This window comes from Mus musculus, chromosome X, assembly GCF_000001635.26.
Source record: "Mus musculus strain C57BL/6J chromosome X, GRCm38.p6 C57BL/6J".
Taxonomy (NCBI): Eukaryota; Metazoa; Chordata; class Mammalia; order Rodentia; family Muridae; genus Mus; species Mus musculus.
In genome coordinates, this window is record NC_000086.7 from 3400818 (window position 1) to 3410629 (window position 9812).

General features: G+C 45.4%; 1 pseudogene; it reads right to left on the bottom strand.

Annotated features, from left to right (window-relative positions):
* Positions 2815-4451, bottom strand: Gm14352 (predicted gene 14352; annotated as a pseudogene).

A 9812-nucleotide genomic window follows, 5' to 3' on the forward strand; every position in this document is an offset into this window, starting at 1 on the left:
AGAGTTCTGTAGGCTTCTTATAGGTTCATGGGCATCTCTTTCTTTAGGTTTGGGAAGTTTTCTTCTATAATTTTGTTGAAGATATTTGTTGGCCCTTTGAGTTGAAAATCTTCATTCTCATACTCCTATTATCCTTAGGTTTGGTCTTCTCATTGTCCCTTAGATTTCCTGGATGTTTTGAGTTAGGATTTTTATGCATTTTCCATTTTCTTTTATTATTGTGGTGATGTTCTCTATGGAATCATCTGCACCTGAGATTCTCTCTTCCCTCTCTTGTATTCTGTTGCTTATGCTCACATCTATTGCTACAGATTTCTTTCCTAGATTTTCTATCTCCAGTGTTGTCTCACTTTGTGTTTTCTCTATTGTGTCTACTTCCCTTTTTAGGTCTTGGATGGCTTCATTCAATTCCATCACCTTTTTGGTCGTGTTTTCCTGCAATTCTTTAAGGGATTTTTGTGCTTCCTCTTTATGGTCTTCTACCTGTTTAGCAGTGTTCTCCTGTATTTCTTTGAGTGAGTTATTAAGGTCCTTCTTGAAGTCATCTACTATCATCATGAGATATGCTTTTAAATTCAGGTCTAGCTTTTCAGGTGTGTTGGTGTGCCCTGGACTGGGCGAGGTGGGAGTGCTGGGTTCTGATGATGGTGATTGGTCTTGGTTTCTGTTAGTAAGATTCTTATGTTTACCTTTCACCATATGATAATCTCTGGAGTTAGTTGTTTTAGTTGTCTCTTGTTAGAGATTTTTCCTCTCGTGATTCTGTTAGCCTCTATCAGCAGACCTTGGAGACAAGCTCTCTCCTTTGAGTTTCAATGGTCAGAGCACTCTCTGCAGGCAAGCTTTCCTCTTACAGGGAAGGTGCACACATATCTGGCAGTCAGACCTCCCTCCTGGCTGAAGATGAAGGCCCAAAACAGGACTTGTCCCAGAAGCTTTGTTGCTTCTGTAGTCCACACTCTCACCTATGCAGACTACTCTCAGCAGAGTCCTGGAACCAAGATGTCTACTGCCGATGTTCAGGCAAATCCATCCCGGGCTGGGCAGACACCTATCCTCTCAAGTTTACAGATTCTTGTTCCAAAGTCTGGGATCTATATATGATCATCTGGTCTCCTCCAAAGGGTCACATCTCCAGCTCTGCCCTCTGTAGCATTTTGGTTGACTCCTTTCCACTGCTGCTGTTGTTATTGGTGGTCATACCATGGTACTGTTTTCCCAAAAACACTGGGATAATCCACTGTAACTAGGCTTCAACAAAAGACACTGATAGGCTCCCTTCATGGTGCCAAATCTCAACTTCTTTACACCACTCCTCCAGTCCTAGGCTGTCAATTGCAACTGTGGCTGCACTTTCACCAATGGCCTTCTCTGGCCTCTCACAATGTCAAGCCTCAGTTACTCTCCATGACTCCTTCATGCCTTCAAAACCAGTAATATCTAGGTGATTCTCACACATTACCAAGTTCAGCTGAAGCATGAGATACAACCTTGGATATATCTGAACCACAACTTCTTTGTGTTCTCAGAAAATACTTGCCAGAAGATTTGACCTCAGTGATGTTGGTCTCTTCATAATCACTGCTAATTTCTTAGTTCGAACTTACCAGCATTAATTGATATTTCCCAATAGTCTCTTCTATTCTTGACTTTAAAGTGAGAGACACATGACGAAAGCTGATGAGTTCTGCTGTTTGCTGGAGCTGGAGCATGGTCACCCTTCAATTACATTATCACCAGCTTTCTGTTTTCAAACTCTGTCACTGCTTAAGCTTAGCTGTCCTGGAATTTGCTCTGTAGATTGACCTTGAACTCAGAGATCTGCATGCCTGTCTCCTGAATGCTGGAATTAAAGGCATGTACCACCACACATGGACTTAAGCTTTTCTTAACCTGGAGCTTGCTCTGTACAAGGCTGGCCTTGAACTCAAGAGATCTGCTTATCTCTGTCTCCTGTGATTAAAGGCATGTGCCACTATGCCTGAACTTAAGTTTATGTGGCCACTATTCCTCAAGATCCAGAACAAAAGCCTGTGTTTTTCAGCCTCAAGATCTGGATCACAACTGTGCACTCCATATCTGGATTGTAGTTCATTCCAGATTAAAAGTCAAAATGAAAACAATAATCATGTAATAACACCCAACACGACATAACTCTTTTAACTGCAAACGTAAACAACAACAACAACAAAAAAAAAAATAAAGGGTGGGATCTTGCCCTGAGATCATCACTTCCTTAATCTGTTTATCTCCTTGAACAACGGATTCAATTCCATTTCACTTCCTGGTGCTTTTTTGTTACATGAACTATATATTATATATTTTTCCTTTCTAAGCTTGATAGGCTTGATCAGAACACTTTTCATGAGGCTAAATCAGAAAACAAAGTTTTTGTTGGACTTTTTCCAGACTTCCATTGTCAGTGCAATTAATATAAATCTCTTTTCCTTAGCTTTAGGTAGATTCTACAGACAAAGCCAAAAAGCAGCCACATTCCTCACTAAAATATCACAAGAACAGTCTATAGGCCGCATACTAAAATTCATCTCCCCTGAAACCTCTTGGGCTTGGTCTGCACAGTTCAAATCATGCTCAACACCAGTATCTTCCATATTCCTACTAGGATGACCAATTAAGCCACACATAAAGCATTTCACTACTTTCTAAAGTCCCAAACTCCATATTCTTACAAACAAAAGTGTGGTCAGGGATATCACAGTAATACCCCACTCCTAGTATCAACTTCTGTTTTTGTTAGGTTTTCTGTTACTGTGAACAGACTCCATAGCCAATGCAGCTCTTTTTTGGCACTTTAGGTTTTTATTTTGCATTTCATTTATGATCCACCTTCACATTCTCATAAAGTCACCAATTGCAACAGTTACCTGCAGATGTTGCCCACATGTGAAATGACCAAACACTGGAGCTGAGGTGAAAGGTAAAACAAGGACATGCTTGTAACATTAAACAAAATCACACAATTTATCATCCATCTCAATATTCCTAAACCAAAGGCTGGTTGTTAAGAATGGAAAAACCTTTTCTTCCTCAGGTGTCAAGCATTAAAATTACCTAACAGGCTCAATAAGGCCTCTTCAATAATTAATGGTATACATATGAACAACCCTTATGATCCATATATTTTATTACACAGAGTCCAGAAATACTTTTCATGCTTTTGTTGGTTTCAAAGTTCAGGAGGAATGAGGAGCAGTGGCAGAGTGGGGTAAAATGAGGCAGGCAAGCACAAGGAAGGCTTCTTAGACTTATTGGCTCCCTGGAGTAGGAGATAATGCAGGACTCTGATTTGAAGTGAAATTCAGAGGCTGTAGATCTCCTGCTGAACAAGGATAGAGTTTGCAAGTGTGTATGCATGTGTTAGGAGCTAGGGCCCCTAAGGCAGATGTGGTCACAAGATTCAGCCCCACCTGAAGCAGGGTTGGTGCAGAAGTCAAAGGAATAGGCTTGAACAGCCTCTAGTGTCAAGACATGCTGCTACAGTGACAGTGTGAGAACAAACCATATGCACAATATATAACAAGTATAACAATTCATAAACATGCAAAATTAAACATTCCTTTTCTTTGATGGGGAACTATAGAAACAAGTTTGAGCAGGAGGTCAGGATGTGGGTCCCAGTGATGTCTGCAAGCTGGGCCTAGGTATCCCAGTAAGGTCCCCTGATCCTCCTGAAGGCCTTGAAGAATGGGGGAAGAAAACCAGAGCCATTCCATGAGTCAGGCTTCAGATTCAGTGTCTAGACGGAAGCAGAAGTTCCACACAGGCCTTGAGTGGCAGTGAAGTCAGAGCACTGTTTTGGCCCCACACAGCCCACGACCAACTCCAGGGTAACAAAACTGAGTTGCTAACAGAACTGGCAATATTTCCATCCTTGCTGAGTAATATCAGATGAGGGGAACCAGTGCATCTCAGCACGTAGGGATGAAGCAGCAGCACTAGTGGCAGCTGTGTAGGTTAATGTAGTTGGTGAAATGGCTGGGGTCAGCTTCCTGGTGTAGGGATGCAGGAATCATAGCAGCTCCCATAAGGTCATAAGAGTCCCTTGTGATCAAGTGTGCTCCTAGGGCAGGGTGGACATTGGTGGGATTTGGTGTCACTATTAGTTTGCTCTTTGCTATCTTGCTGTTGGCTTTGGCAAACTCTAGCCTCAGGGTCTATCGGTTCTCCAGATCAAAGTGAATAACATTGAATGTGAGTTTGGATGCTTCTGTTAATGCTGGGCTGTCAAAGTTCAGAAAACCATGAGTGTGTCTCAAGGTAAGCTTGATCAGGGACCCTTCAAAGACCTTGAACTGCCAGAAGACCAGGTAGAGTGCTATAGGGTTAACATACACAGGGAGGCCACTACAGTGTCCAGACCTCTTCCTCCAGCAGGTGACTGGTGTTTGTGCTAGTGCCCAAGCCTATGCAATGGTTGTCCTGCTTCAGGTGGGGTGTGATGAGCCATGGCACCTGAGGAGAGTATGGGTTTCTGAGGAGACCAAGTGCTGCTGTGACAGGCTAAGGAAAATTGAAGGGGTTCCCAGTAATTTTGGTAGATGTGGGAGGAAGCTGGAGAGCCAGGGTACTGTGAACCTAAGCAGAGATCCAAGGCAACACTTATAAGGACAATATGTAATTGGGGCTGGCTTACAGGTTCAGAGCTTCAGTCAATTATCATCATGGCAGGAGCATGGCAGCATCCAGGCAGGCATGGTGCTGGAGAAGGGACTGAGCATTCTACATCTTGATCCAAAGGCACTCAGGAGAAGACTATTTTCAGGCAGCTAGGAGGAGGGTCTCAAAGTTTACATCCACAGTGACACACTTCCTCCAACAAGGCCACACCTCCTAACAGTGCCCCTCCTTGGGCCAAGAATATTAAAACCACCACAAGTGATTTCATGATTTCAATCCATAAACATCTCTGCCAAGTTATCCTACTAATCAGGATTTAGAGATTGGGACTTCCTTAGGAACATGTCTTCATGGTACATTTATCCTGGGTTGGTTTATTCAACTGTATAGGGACAACTTGACTAGCCTTCATATCTCAACTTGTCAACCTGGATGTCAGTCATCCATGACAGTCACTTGCTGTCATTCAGGATGTCAATTTCTTAGGGAGGTCTTGGGAACTTAAACTTTATTTGACACTTCCCATTCAAAAATACAAGTTTTATTCAAAATGGCTGCAGTTTGGTTTCTTCTTACAGTCACTGTATCCTCCTATCCAGTAGTATGAATGTTTGGTGGTCACCCCTGGTTGTCTATATAATGTTGGTGTTTATGTCTGTTAGTTCTTTTTCCCTATATTGACTAGTGGCTTTTTCTGGTGTAATGGTTTGAATGGATACAGCCCTCATAGTCTCATAGGGATTGGTATTGTTAGAAGGTAGGGCCTTGTTGGAGTATATGTGGCTTTGTTGGAGGAAGTGTGTCACATGTTGATCTTTTCTTAATGCTGCCCACTATATGTGACAGGTTGTATGGAGAAAAGGGAAGATATGAGAATTTATCATGACCACTACCCCTCTGGTGTTGGCTTGGACCTGCTGTCACATGCCTTTGTGATAAATGCAGGCATGGACACTCAAATACCCACAGTTTAACCTTGCGGGGCTGTGGGTGTAGTGGAAGAGCAGGGAGGGAGAGAGCCCGCATCCCACCCGAGTTCCTGTGCTCTGGGCAGGTGGCCATGGGAGGACTGCCAGATACTTTTCACACAGCCCTGGGTGGGCATCTAGCTGTGTGAAGCCACTGACCCCACATGGCAGGGGGTGGACAAGGGCACGTCCCTAGTACCAGGTTATCAGTCTCTGGCATCCCATGCTGGATACAGTAGGAAGAAAAGCTAAGAACAGAATAGGTGTGCCCAGGGCAGCAACATACCCTGGAGACATGGGAAGAGGGCAGGGGGAGAGAGGTTCCCACACAGGTGAGAGTCCTTAGTCCTGGACTTGATTAACAGAGGCAGTCTATGGTTTTAGAGCTTTAGTATATAGAAAGGCACGGAGGAAGAGAGAAGGTGAGAGAGAGAGAGAGAGAGAGAGAGAGAGAGAAAGAGAAAGAGAGAGAGAGAGAGAGAGAGAGAGAGAGAGAGAGAGAGAGAGAGAGAGAGAGAGAGAGAGAGAGACTGGCCATGGCCAACAGGAGAGAAGGGGGAAAGGAAAGAGAGAAAGAGAGTTAGAGTGTAAGAAAAGTGAAGGCTTAGAGAGAGAGGGCTTAGAGAGAGACTAAAGAAAGTAAAAGCTTAAAAGAGTAAGAGAGAGAGAGTAAGAGGGAGAGTAAAGAAAGTAAAAGCTTAAGAGAGTGAGGAGTGGGCCAAGCAGCCCCTCTTATAGTGGACTTGTTATCTTGTTGTTGCTAGGTAACTGGGAGAAGTCTAGCCTGAAGGTCAGAAGCTTGGGACATTGTGTACATGACTGCTAGCCACTATCCTCTCTTGTGGGGAATGTGGGGGTGGTAACTTCAACAGGAGCCAGGGGGCCAGAAGACATAAGGGAACGCCTTCTGTCCCATGTAGGTGGGAATTGCCACCCATCACGTTCTACTAGAGTTCAGACCTCAACTCAACTGGAGACCAGCTTGTCTGTGTTTAGCCCAATGTCCCCACATAACCAAGTCTTCTGAAGGCTCCTGCACTTATTTGCCCAGGTCCCTTCCCTGGCCCCTGCAGTCACCTGCACTAACAGGTTAATCCTCAACTCGAGACATCAGCAGGCACCTACACTTCTTTCTCCATTGCAATCTGTCCTCAGCAGGAACATGAACTCACAGGCACAATGGCCTCTGTGCAAAGCTGCACACACATATTCATAGCACCTTGTTTCCCTCTGAGAGAACCTGCATTCTCCTGAACAATTTCTCACTCTGCTCTCTTCAGGTTTCTGAATTCACTTGTCTACTTCACTCAATCTCTGCAGCCACCTGTGCATACATAGAGGCTGCAAGACACTACTCTCTCCATGGATCTTAACTGCCATGTCCACGGCCCATCTCTGCTCTCTACTCCCTGCACTCCTATGGCCACTGTGCATCTCTGCTCACCTGCACCCAAATAACCCATTGAACCTGTGTCCTCAGCAGGCAACTGTAGTCCCATGTCCAATTCTTCTCTGTTGCCTCTGTAAGCACCTGCACTCAGAGTGAAACCTTCCAGTTATCACATCTGCAGACCCCTGCACTCACATGTCCATTGCATCTCGGGCATCTACATGCATCTCTATTCACACTGACAACACATGCCTGGCCTATGAAAGGCACCTGAGTACTTGTGGCCACTAACCACCCTGGCCTCTCTGCATGAAGCACGATTCTCATGCCTACTGTCCCCAACCATCTTCCCCAGACACCTGTATTGAAGTACCCAATGCCACACTCAGGCCACTGCAGGGGCTTTTACTCACAGGTCCACTGCCCTTCTCTGTCCCCTGCAGGCACTTGCAAACAAGTGCTCCTTGCCTCTTTCTGGCTTCTGTAGGCTTCTATAATCCCATGCCTATTGCCAGGTTCTGTAACAGTCAACAGCATTCACATGCCCACTGCCCTGCCCACCTCTGCAGGCACATATAGTCACACTCACTGACACCCATGGCTCTGCAATCTGTTACCTACCCACTGCCCTTCTCTGGCTTTTCCACAAGTGTTCACATTCCAATGACTGCCTGTCTTGGACAGGGATCTGCATGAACTGCATGTCTACTACCCACATCTCATCTTGGTGCTTAGCTGCACTCACATGACACTGGCCTCCTGACACCTGCACACACATGCCTACTGCCCATCATTTGTCTTCTGCAGTCTCATGCATTCACAGCACACAGTAGCGATCTGACTTCTGCAGGACCCACAATGATATGCAAACTGCTCTATTCTCCTCTCTGCAGATAGTTGGACTCAAAACACACAGTGCCCTCCACTGGCATCTTCAGGCACTTACACTTACGTACTCACCAAACCCTTCCTGTTGTGCAGGCAACTGCATTCACAGGCACACTGCCAGCCTGGATTCTGCAGGGCACTGCACTCACATGCTCTCTGATACTCTGTGGCCTCTGCAGGTACACACACCCATGTTACCACTGCATCTCTGTTCCTTCTCCATGAACATGAACTCACAGGCCCACTGCCTTGTCTGGACTCTGCTGGCATGTTTGTGATATGGGAATCCTGTACTCTGCAGGAATCTGCACCTTAACGTCAACTGAAACCTTGCATTCTCCCGGCACTGGGTTACTCATGGCAACTAGTCCATTCTGGCCTCTTCAGGCACATGAACTACATGACCTATGCCCCTGCACTTACCCAGCCTCCCCTGCCAATTACACCTTTCTGGCACTCCATACACTCCATTCACATACACAGTGACTACTTGGCTTCTGTATGAATCTGAACAAACATGTCTACTGCCCACCTCTGGTCATGGCCCTTCACTATGCTCACAAGGCCATTGCCCTCATGGTGTCTGCTAGCACCTATCCTCACATGCCCACTGCATTCATGGCATCTTCAGGCATGGACCCTCAAATACCTACTGCTTAACTTAGCCTTCAGAAGGGTCCTGCACTCAAATGCCCACTTCCCTTCCCTTGCTTCTGTAGGCACCTGCATTCACAGGCCAAAATCCCCCTTCTGACCTTTGGAGACATATACACTCATGGGTAAACTGCAATCCTGTCCTCAGGAGGAACATGAACTCACATGCTGACTTCTCTGTTCTCTGCAGGTATTTCTATACCCATTTCCAGTCACACTTGCCCTCTGCAGGCACCTGGGCTCCAGGTCCACTTGCCTTCTCTTTCCTCTGCATGCACTTGCACTCACATACCTACAGCTCTTCCCTGGATTCTACAGGCAACTACATGCCTACACACACAGCCCTTTGCTGGTCTCTATAGGACTTGCACTCACATGCTCAGTTCCCTCTGATCTCTGCATACCCCTGCATGAACTCTCCCACTGCACCTCTCTGTACTCTAGAGACACCTGTACTCACAAACCAATGACTGACTGGCCTGTGAAGGAATCTGCAGTAACATGTCAACAACCCAGCTCAAGAATTGATATGTGACTGCAGTCCCATATCCATAGCATCCATTTCTCTCTTCCAGCACCAACACTCACATGTCCAATGCCCACTTATGTCCTCTGTCAGCAGGCATCTTATCTCACATGTTTATCAAGAACTGGGCCTTGTGCACTGAAGCCACTTACTCACCACCATGAAACTGCAGGCACATACACTCAGAGTTCCAAGCTGAACTCTGCTCTGGGGTTACATGGACTCACAAGTACACTGCCAAGTTGTGGCATCGGTAGGGATCAGGACTCACATGCCTACTGTGCCCATTTCTACTCCCCAGGAAAAACACTCACAGGCACATTTCTCAGATCTGAACTCTGTAAAATGTGTAACTACAAAATACATGATGGTCTCTGTAGGCACCTCCACTCACATGCCCACTGATATCAAGCACTCTACGGAAACACATATTGACATGACCACTGCAAAGCTGCACTCTACACACAAAACTTCATATGCCTACTTTTATCCTGCATTCCAAAAAAACCACTAATTCACATGACCACTGCCATACTACACTGTAGAGAAATACATATTCACATAGTCACTGCATTGCTACACTTTATAGAAACATACATTTACATGCCAACTGCCATCCATGAAGTCTACAGAAACACATATTCACATACCAACTGTCATACTGCATTCTAAAAAGAACACATTCCCATGCCCACTACATACTGCACTTTACATAAAAACACATTAACATCACTACAGAATAAAGAAT